At 43.1% G+C, this 11,315-nt stretch overlaps 1 pseudogene; it reads left to right on the top strand.

Moving 5' to 3' along the window:
• The first annotated feature begins 8,032 nt into the window (after window positions 1-8,032).
• Window positions 8,033-9,066, top strand: LOC149840968 (calmodulin-like protein 3 pseudogene; annotated as a pseudogene).
• Window positions 9,067-11,315: the final 2,249 nt, after the last annotated feature.

The following is an 11,315-nucleotide window of genomic DNA, read 5'->3' as shown; positions in this document are numbered from 1 at the left end:
AAGGTAGAGGCCAAGCCCCTGCCAGAATCTTAGAGGGAGGGAGGGAGGGTGCTGCAGGGGGGCGACGACCCCCTGTCGGCCCTCCGACAGGTAACCGAGAGAGAGGGGGAAGAGGGAGGGGGCTCAGGCTCTCCCCCACCAACAGAGGGTGCAGAGAGGGGGCTCAGTCCCTTCCCTGCATAGAGAGAGCACCGAGAGAGAGGGAGGCAGGGCTTCGCCTTGCCTGCCGGAAGGCTCAGGTGGCAGCCAGACAGAGGCAGGGCCTTGCCCTGCCTGCAGCGAATTCGAGCGGCAAGGGCGAGACCCCTCTGTCGCATGAGAATCTCAATCGACAGGGGTCTATCCCCCTACCGAACAGGAGGAATCAAAGAAGATAGAGGGAGGAAGAGCATGGCAGGGGGTCGGCGGCCTCCTGCCAGCCTTTCGACAACACAAAGAAAAAGAGATGGGGGGGGGGTGACTGCAGGGGGCTGCCAGCCTCTTGTCGACCTTCTGGCAAGGCCAGGAAGAGGGGGAAGGTGTGACAGAAGGCCATTGGTCCCTTGTCAACCTTCTGGTAGGCACAAAGAGAGCGGGAGGTGGAAAGCACAGCCGGGGGGGCCATCGACCTCCCGTCGAATGCAAAGAGAGCAGGGAGACGCGGCAGAGGGTTGTCATCCTCCTATCGGCCTCCCGGTGTATGCAGAGAGAGAGGGGAGAAGGGGAAGGCACAACAGGGGGTCGTCGGCCTCCTGCCGACCCTCCGGCAGCCCAAAAAAGAGGAAGACGAAGAAGAAGAAGAGGAAAAGAGAGGGAGGGCGTACCTTCAAGGTCACCAACATTGGTAGCGATGACGTTGATCAGCACAAGAGGGAGGAGGCGTTGGGGTTTGGTCGCATGCTAGGAGTGAGAGACGAGGAGAGGAGAAGGGGGAGAGCGCAGGGAGGGAAGATGAGAGGTCGCACGGTGAGGGCTCCCCCTTCTTCCCTCTTGTGTTTTTTAAACAGGGGGGTGCGATTTGGGAAACCCCAAAGGGGTTTCCTTTTTTAGTCGAGGGGGGAAGGGGAGAGCGGCGTGGGGGAGGAAGAGGGTTTTAAAAACCCTCGCCCCCCCTACGTTAGGTGTTTTTTTCCATAGGTTTTATAGTTGTGGCATCGATGAGTCCTGTTGGGGGAGAAATCACCATTGGTGGCAAATCTGGCAGCAAAGTATTCAACTTCACAGAACTTCCATGTAGAGATTGGGTCCTCCAAAGGCTACTATCATAGATGTTGAATCTCTCAGTGATTCAATCCTCAAAATCAGCCCATGTAGGCTTCCCATGTATGAGGTCATGCCACTCATACTATCGAAGGGTATCACCTTCAAAGTGGGTGTGCGTTTTAGCAACACGTGCCTCTGATGGCATGTTATAAAAGGTAAAGAAGTGCTTGCGTTTAAGGATCCACTCTCACATGTTTTCACTAGCAAAAGTAGAGACTTTAATGTGAGTCTTCTTACCCATGCATCAAGTTAACTCATGTGGCGGCCCCCCAAGAATAAATTTGATCGGGTGTCTCCTTCAGCCACTGTTGAAGTTAGCACCCAGTCGGTGCCATGCCTTTGCTTGTGGAGAGCGTCCAACCGATTTCCTAGGGATTCTATAACCCTCTCATTATGCTCTAAGCAACTGGTTTTGTTGGCATTTTCTTGCCTTCACCAAAATAACTCAGCATGGGTTCGCTCGACAATCCCTTGGGCATTTTCGGCATGTCGGTGAATATCTACGAGTTTATCATCACAAGGGAGGTTGAGATCCCCCCATGATATATTGTTCATTGTGATACCAATTTGTTACACCCTTCGGATCTTCCAATATAGAAGGTTCAAAATTTGGACTGGTAGGGAGTCTCAAGTCGGCAACAGATAGATATTGCAGTTGAGGCCCAATAAAAGCGAGCAAATCATAGCTTCGGTTCCTGGGCCTTGGACCTATGGCTAACATGTATGGGGCATTATACCCTTGTTGACATAGTGTGTTGAGGGTATGAGGTCTTTAATGGTGATATATTAGGAGGAACAAGAAGCTATGAGGTCTGAATGACTAAATCAGGTAGGTCAAAACTAGGCACGATACGTGAATCAGGAAGGAATTTTTGTCCATATATGAAAGGACCTGTTCTAGGACTTTTAGAGAGACCTAGGCTCGTGTGTTGGGGTCTAATATAAATGCTAGGGATTAGAGAGGTCGGGTTGGGTCATTGGAGAGGCTGATGAGGTTAAATGGGCAAAACTACACATTCTGCAAAATCAGTAAGGTGCAGTTTCTGGGTTTTTTATCCTAAAGATAAGTAAGATCTTGGCTAAGGCTAGGATCTATCCCAGAGGTTAGGAGATAGTCCTAAGAAGGTCTAAAAGGGATATGCATGTTCAGGTAGGGTCAGGTAAGGTGCAGAGGGCCAAAGAAAGCAAAACAACCCATAAAACTGAACTGCACCACTTTTACGAATGTAATCTTGGTCTAGACGGCTTAAGTGGCTTTAGAAAATGTTAGAGTCTAGTTTTAAGGTATGATAGATGTACATGGAGTAGTGTAAATACCTGAGACATGTTCGCAAAAATGGTTGATCAACAAGACCATGACTGACAAGGCTCCTACATCGATTTTCAAGGTAGAGACTACTCCACAACGAAGATGCAAGTACAAGAAGGGATTGAGCCAATGGAATAGATGAAGGACCAACCTTGGGAAGCCTGGCTTTAAGTAGATCTCAGAGAAGAGAGTGAGAAACATGAGAGAAAGAGAGAGAAGAAGGGAAGAGAGACATCTAGAGAGTTAGAGAGGTTTAGGAAATCAATTCAATCTTATTCAATCCATTAAAAGGGGTTTTTTCAGACTTACTATATATAGCATGAAGGCTTGAGGTAGTGTCTTAACCCATTAATAAAATTAAACTAAATCATAAGTTATAAAAGAATCCTATTGTGAAATAAGAAGTAGACTAGAGAGAGGATTCTAAAGTCTTACTTATGTCATGACTCTTACTCCAATTAAAAGTTTTAATTAATTAATTAAGAAAACTTAATTAGACTCTAACTAATTAACTTGAGAAACATCTAGAAAGGGAGGACGCCCCACTCAGTTCCTTCAATTAAATGCACTCATGTGGTCTCTACTGGGTGACTCTCCTTGGTTATGATATGGGCATGTGTCAAACTCTTATTTCTTCTGATATGGGCACGTGTTCATTGACTTTTTCACACTATATTTAGCCACATAAGCTTCCACATCAATATAATAGACCACAAACAAGTTAGAACTGCCTCTAATGAGTATAAGGTAGTGTCTGAGATTTAAAGTGTAGATCCTGAAGTGTATTCTGAAAATCAGGTAGTAACACCAATCCGACCCAGTTATATAACTGTATTTTGATCCAATCCAATATGTTTGTATTTTACTTAGAAAAAATACACATTTCAACATAATTTTACTATATCTAATATTACCAAATAAAATTAATTCAAATTCAAACCCACTTCAGTGAGTCTATTTCAGATTCAGATTTTGGTGTTCAAAATTTGGATTTGGATTCGGATTCAGATCAACATAGTTCAGCCCATATCCAACCCGTTTGAATTCCTATTTCATTGAAAAGATATTTATTTTTTATGAGCTCTTCCAAGTATTAAATTTCTAATTAGTTAATGTCACACTACGATCCAATGTGTATCAAAATGTTTGAATTTATCCTGCTCGCGCAACCAACTTTTTATTTATATTTTTTAATAAATAGCAATCTTCCAATCTCACCTGAACCCCTGCACACCTTATCATGGTCGCGGGGAAGGGAGACAGAGACTGCTCAGTGCACGCTTCCGCATCATATCTTGAGAGGAATAGCCTTTTCCTTGTTCGTGCAGACATCACAGGTGCAGGTCCAACCCAATGTTCTCAGTATCGTCGGACAATCGACAGTACGCTTCACCCCTGAATACGTTATTTTTAATAAATAGAAAAATATTAAAAAGTAGTTTTTTATATTATTTTAATAATTTTAACATGTGTCACGTTATGATTGATAGGTAACAAATTTTTATTATTTTTTGCCAATGCAGAATGATTCACTTGAGCTGATACAGCTGAATCGGTGGGCCCTGAATTGCTTAGAAGATCATAAAATTAATTAAGCAAACCCTCCCTCATAGTGAACTTCCCTTATATATATATATATATAATTGATCCAAACGAGAAAAAAAAAAGAAATTGCGTTGGTCTAACGATCTTTTAGTTCATTTAAGATAATAGGTTTTTGTTCTTGAGCAATGATCCCATAAGTGTAGTCATGTGGAAGCCCTCCTCGTATTAAGTGTGGCAAGCCGGAGTAAATGCTAGAACTTTGCTTTGCTATGATCAGCTTAGGGTGCAAGGTCAAGTTGAATTTGGTTAATTGAGCCATAGATATCACAAGTGACTTAAATATGCTTCCTTTCATCTCGTTTTTCATTCAATTTCTATTATTATCATTCTTATGCTTCTATAACAAAGACTAATATTCCCTCTTGTTGCTTCCTACTTCCACATCCTTTCCTACCCATTTACTTTGTCATCATTTTTGTCATTCACTTTATATATATATAGAGAGAGAGTAAGGGATAGGTGTCAAACTGTTTTTCGTGCCTACTGAGCTTTGGAAAGATTGCTTCTATTTTTTCTAAAATCTGACCATACAGATGTGATCTACATGCTTGATTTTGTGGGAATCGACTTTTGGATCGTCAGATTCTAACACCAAGTTAAGTTTTTATAAGATTAAAAAATCAACGGTCTTTAATTTTAAAATATATTCAATGCTTAAAAAATCAAATATTTTTCTCAAAAGAAAAACATGATGAAAGTGTGCTTTTCTAGTAAATCGATCATGCAGAACACATCCCTAGGGTCAGATTTTTGAAAAATAACCTGAAAACCCCTATCCAAGGTTGGTAGGCACAAAAAGTGGCAGGCACCTACCCATTTTTCTCAGAGAAAGAGAGAGTGTGGTGTAGCTGCGCGTTGGACGCTCGCATTAAATTCTGTAAAAATACTTTTACTGGTGCACTAAAAGTGTGTGCCAGTAAAGGTCTAGGACCTGGACCTTTACTGGCGCAAAATTTAGTGCGCCAGTAAAGGTCCGTGCGATGGATGCTCAACGTCATCCGAATGGCAGTTGCACACCTAAGGGTTGCCACTTTATATATATATATATAGAGAGAGAGAGAGAGAGATCTATTGATGATGAGGAACTCTCAAAGCAAGAAAACCTCCGGTGGGGCCCCACGGCCACCCTACCTTATGTGGCTTACGCCTGAAAGCTACAGACACCCGTGCGCCAGCAGGGTTTGTTTTGGTGCCTTCACCTCAGCATCCTCTCAACAACCCTACCGGCCATGCGGGTGACCCCGTGGTGGTACTTTATATTACTATAATTAATTATATACATGTATTAACAAAATTAATATTCCCTTCCATGTTGCTTCCACATCGTTTCCTGCTCGTTTCCATGTCACTTCTTATTGAATTTCACTTCTATTTGATCACTTCCTGCATATTTCCTATACTGCTTTTAGGATGCTTAATAAACAAGTCATTCTGCCGCTACTCTTTTTCAACACTAGTTTCCCACCAACGCTTCTTCTCCTCAATTTCAATTCAACTATGCAGCTGACATTATTGGTCATTGTACTATCATTGGGTTTTAAGGCGAAATTGTCATGGGGGCAGATGCACTAGGCAAACCTAGTAATTGGGGACCCGGGATCGTTTAACTGCCAGCTTATGTGTCATAACCCAATCACATGACAGCATTGTGAGTGGGACCTGCATTTTGTTGTGCCACATAAGCAGTAGGTAGTTCAGTGCTCCTTGTATCCCCCACTAAACCCTAGTCCCCATTTGGCGCTTCTATATGCTTGATCAGCTGCTGTGTCTGCCCATAGCTATTGAAGCATTACATTATGCTAACTAGCTTGTTAGGATTAACGCGACATTTATATAAATAGTTAAATGATAATGAATATCGTAAATGTGTTTCTTCAAAAGTTGCTGCTCGAGATTAATTTTCCTAGGGCTTTTACCTATTTCTACATCTAAGTGCTACTAGAAAATGGGGTGAGAGAGACTTTTTTTTAATGACGAGTAGGGATGGCAATGGACCGGGGCGGGGGACAAGGTCTCCACCCCCGCCCCGTCTCAAAATCTGAACCTCCATCCCCGCACGGGGATGGATTTTAACCTCCACCCCCACCTCCATCCCCGTTTCATGTCCTTCATCCCCGGTCCAAACGGGGGGTGAGGCGGGGCGGAGCCCTATTTCCCCATAGGTCTGTTGTCATCCCTTAGAAGGATTGGGGATGGGATGGAGCGGGGCGGGGGAAAGCGTAAGTCCATTCCCCACACGGGGATGGATTTTAACCTTCATCCCTGCCTCCATCACCGTTTCATGCCCTTCATCCCCGGTCCAAACGGGGCGAGGTGGGGCGGGGCCCCGCTTTCCCCCGGTCCACTGCCATCCCTAATGGGGAGGAACCATTGCTGAAGCTAGGAAAACCCTGGGTGAAGAGTCTACTGATGTCTGTTACCAAACAAAAGCCTAGCTTAGATCAACGCCCTAATTGGCATACCAAGTCATTGACGAGAACCAACTGTACGATGCTACTGCAGTGATTAAACGAGCAATTTGGTCTTTGTTCATGTTAGGCAAACCTTTATAGCATAAACTGAGTAGGTATAGGTAGGGTACACGTTCACTAGATCATTGCTGGAGCTTTTGGTAGTTAAGTTAGTTCTGTGACAGTGTGCAGCATCATAGAATACATTACTGGTCTAATGTTTCTGGTGTTGATTACAACTTTTAGTTGTTTTCTGATAAGTTGTTGATCGAAAGCTTTGACGGTGCATACTGTGCGGAACAAATTAATTGTCTACCCTTAGTTACAGCTTTCAATTTATTCCGTACAAATGAATAATGATATTGATGTTCCCAATATATCACTAAGCAGTACCACCCCTGATTCCCGTTTTCTTCCTCTCTCATCCGCCTGGATTCGGGTTCAAGATCCATGATCCAATTGGAGATTTTGATCCAATTGGTTCTAACTTCTTGATCAAAATCCATCTCTGCCAAACAGAACATGTACGACAATTAAGCCTTTGGATCTGAGCATTAGATTATGCCTTTGAATTGTTATGATCCACGAGCAACTCATGCACCTTGAATGATATGAATCAATCTCATTTATTAGCTGATCCCATTTAATTAGATCTGGATCAGATCAGGAGCCGAGGCTCTCTGAACTGATGTCACAAGTATTGCCCATATTTTGAAAATCTAGTGATATTTTTGTGCGATTTTTAACGCGGGTTTTCAAAATCTTGCCTAATTCAATTATATTACGTGGTTACTGCAATTTTATTGTGATATTATTTGTGACCTTTGTAGCTTTAAAATTTTCACATGTTTCTGTTTCTTATCTCTTTTTAGTTAAAATGTTCCAAGATTTTCTTGATATTTTCAAAGAAAGCTTGATTCATTGCGAGATTTTCTCTTTTCCTAGAAAATCCTGAGAATGAGATTTGTGACCGTGTGACTTGAACCACCCCAAAGATAGCCCAAGACAATCAAGGAAATGATCAACTCCCTAGAATTCAAAATCCACAAGTTGGAAAACCACATCAACCCTAAAGGGATACACATTTGTTATTTAAATCTCAACTGCAACGGTCACTTTCCTTATTCCCACAGGGACACTCTAGTAATTTCACATAGACAAACAGGTCTGCCTTCTGACCATCCATCTCCCCCCGAACGTACCGGCAGGATTGGATAAAAAAACTAGCCGTTGGTCCCGTGACGGCAGAGAGAGAGAGAGAGAGAGAGAGAGAGAGAGAGAGAGAGATTCCAATGGTTAAATTAAATTGTCCACCCCTACCCGAGAAGCACGGACCGTTTCCAACGGCATACTTCTACGCGTCTTTATCCCTATATTTAGGGCTCAACCCCCACCCTCCAAATTTGGCCATCCTCACCCCCATACCTTCTCCGACTTGGTCATTGAATTGATACCAACTTTGGTTATAGGCCTTTTAGGGAGTTCCCCTCTTCCTCTCCCTTGGGCCAAAATTTGACCATTGCTAAATTGAGCCCAACTTTGTTTTAGGCACTCCCACTGCTAAATTTGGTGCAAGATGTTAACCATCTCCCGTGGTGTTTTCCTCCTTTGCCACCTTCTTAATTCCCTTCTCCGCTGCTTCAGTTTAAAGAGTTTTTCCTCTTGGCTTTCCTTCTGCTGGTTCTTTTCCTCCAGGAACCCGGAGCCTCGCATGTCGGAAACCCCCGCACAGATGGACCCTGCCGAGCTTCGGCGGGTGTTCCAGATGTTTGATCGGAACGGCGACGGGAGGATCACAAAGCAGGAACTTAGTGACTCCCTAGAGAATCTGGGGATCTTCATTCCCGAGAAAGATTTGGTTGCGATGATTGAGAAGATTGATGTTAATGGGGACGGGTGTGTGGATATCCAGGAATTCGGGGTGCTGTACCAAACGATCATGGACGAGAAGGACGAGGAGGAAGACATGAGAGAGGCATTCAATGTTTTCGATCAGAATGGTGACGGGTTCATAACGGTCGACGAGTTGCGGTCGGTCCTGGCATCGTTGGGGTTGAAGCAAGGGAGGACCATGGAGGATTGCAAGAGGATGATAAGGAAGGTGGATGCAGATGGGGATGGGATGGTGAATTACAAGGAGTTTAAGCAGATGATGAGAAGGGGAGGCTTTGCTGCCTTGGCTTGAGAAGGGGGGGAGGTAAAGTTAGGGATTTTGTAATGGTCTATTACATTGTTTGTTGAAATTATTTGAGGAGGATGATTGCAATGAGTGCCTGTAAATATTTTTGAGTACTTTTGGAACTGTTGACAATTTCAAAACTGTTTGCTTAAGAGGGGGCTTTGAATAATTGATGCTTTGATTGTTGTTTGTTGAAATTATTTGAGGAGGATGATTGCAATGAGTGTCTGTAAATATTTTTTAGTACTTTTGGAACTGTTGACAATTTCAAAACTGTTTGCTTAAGAGGAGGCTTTGAATGATTGATGCTTTGATTGTGGACGTATCTGGTATGTGCTCTCTCTCTCTCTCTCTCTCTCTCTCTCTCTCTCTCTCTATATATATATATATATATATATATATATATATCACTCTCAGACCAGTGATTCATACCAGTCTCATAAATTGGGAAAATCTTGAAACATTTGAAAATTCTGTTTTTTCTTAGAAAATTCTTGGATATTCTGCATGTATAAAATGAAAATAAAAAACAAAATCAAAGCATAAATGATATAAAATAAGAATATTAATCAAATTATAAATAATAGTAAATAATCTGTTTTATCAACTTTCAGAATAGGTTGCGCTTCTTACAGTATTTTATATTATTACCCTTTGAAAATATCGCGATAAAATTCTGATATTTCCAAAACAGGGGGCATTCATATGAATATGTATGATGAAGATGAATAGCACTAAACATGGGGCTTTTGGTTTTTGTGTGGAAACTAATGCTTGACAGGATTCCATATAGCAGCATTCATATGCATCCACTGATACTTTGCGTGGAGATCTAGTCCATTTTCTATTTTCAAATTATGCTGTTTAGCACCAGTTTCAAATCCTTTTGTTGCCCATTCCGTCTGTTTAGCACTATTTGTTGACAGGTCGGATTGACCTAGTCAGAAGAGGGACAAGCCGGAGAGGCTTGGTAAGGCCCTGTTTTTATGGCATTAGTATAAGTTAAACAACATCCAATAATGTTTAAAACCAGGACAGAGGAGGGGGGGGGGGGGACATCAGTCCAGGCCCGACCGCATCTGGGTCGTCGAGCCTTCCTCGGCTTGGTCAAAATAAAGCTTTGGTCGGTGGGTCTGGGCTGGCGGTGGTCTGCCACTTTTCAGAAGACCCATTGGTGTGGCCCAAGCCTAAATGACCTAAGCTGGAATTAATGTGAATGTGCCAATGTGACTGTGCTCTATCGACAGGTTGGCTCAACCTGGTCAAAAAATGGGACAAGCCATCCCAATGCCTACAGTTAATCCATAGCTACAAGGAAGCAATATATGGTTGCGACCTGCGTTAAAAAGAAAGTGGGAATGCAGTTGTAAAATAATTATGAGAACACATGAGAAATGAAAAGAAATAAGTACGAGAAGCAATATGAAGTGGAAGCATATAAGCGAATAAGAAAACATACGAAAATAAGTACAAAGTGCCATACAATTAACATGCAAACTTTACATAAGAAATTTTGCTTTTTGTTTTTGATATGAAAAACACAGGAAGTGACACGAGGAAGCGAGTGGGGGTGAGTGACAAAAATGAGAAAGGAACGTTAAGGACAAATGATTAACAAGTGAGGGGAAGGTGGGTTTCAGAGATATCTCCCAAAGCTTCCCTTTTGTGTCTCAAGGAAGTGAGGAGTTTCCCGCTTCTAAAACGAACTTTCCCATACAGTAAAATTCAATTCCAATAACTATGGGTTACATGATATGCTAAATGACTATTTCATTGTCCATAAGAGCTCTCCGCCCATCTAGTAGGAGTGACTTGCGAAAGGAACCAAGTTGACGGGATGGCATAAGTTCGAAACCCATGGGCGGTGTTCGTTACCACAAGGTCGAAGCTTGGATTACTCCCTGGTGAGCAGGGGGCACCTCAAGGGTGTGTTACCAAATCAGAGGCCAGCCGCAATGTGTGGTGGGTGATAGGGGTTTTCCCTTATATTATTTAGAAAAAATTACTTTCATTTGTGTTTTGGCATCGATCTATTTCTACCGTTCATTATGCGAATCTACCATTCATTATGCAAACAATAGGGCCCCCCATGGATTGAGTAGTAGTTGATTGCCGGGGACAATGGGGCTTCGCCTTGCCCTGTTTGGACGGGGGATGAAGGGCATGAAACGGGGATATTAAGCTTTTCCCCGCCCCGTTTCCGTCCCAATCCGCTCCTAGCCCCGCCCTGTCCCCAATCCTTTAAGGGATGACTATAGACTAAGGGGAAACAGGGCCCCACCTTGCCCGTTTGGACCGGGGATGGAGGACATGAAACGGTGATGGAGGTTGAAATCCATCCCTGTGCAGGGATGGAGGCGGGGATGAAGGTTTGGAATTTGAAACGGGGCGGGGGTGGAGACCTTGTCCCCGCCCCAGTCCACTGCCATCCCTAAACACTTGCACAACCTTCAATAATGATTTTTTTCCTCACTTGTTTCTTCAACCACCAAATTATCCAACAGTCTTGCCTCCTGAGGTGCAACTATTA

Source organism: Nuphar pumila, chromosome 4, assembly GCF_984573655.1.
Source record: "Nuphar pumila chromosome 4, dmNupPumi1.hap1.1, whole genome shotgun sequence".
Lineage (NCBI taxonomy): Eukaryota > Viridiplantae > Streptophyta > Magnoliopsida > Nymphaeales > Nymphaeaceae > Nuphar > Nuphar pumila.
This window is presented reverse-complemented; position numbering and strand designations above follow the sequence as displayed.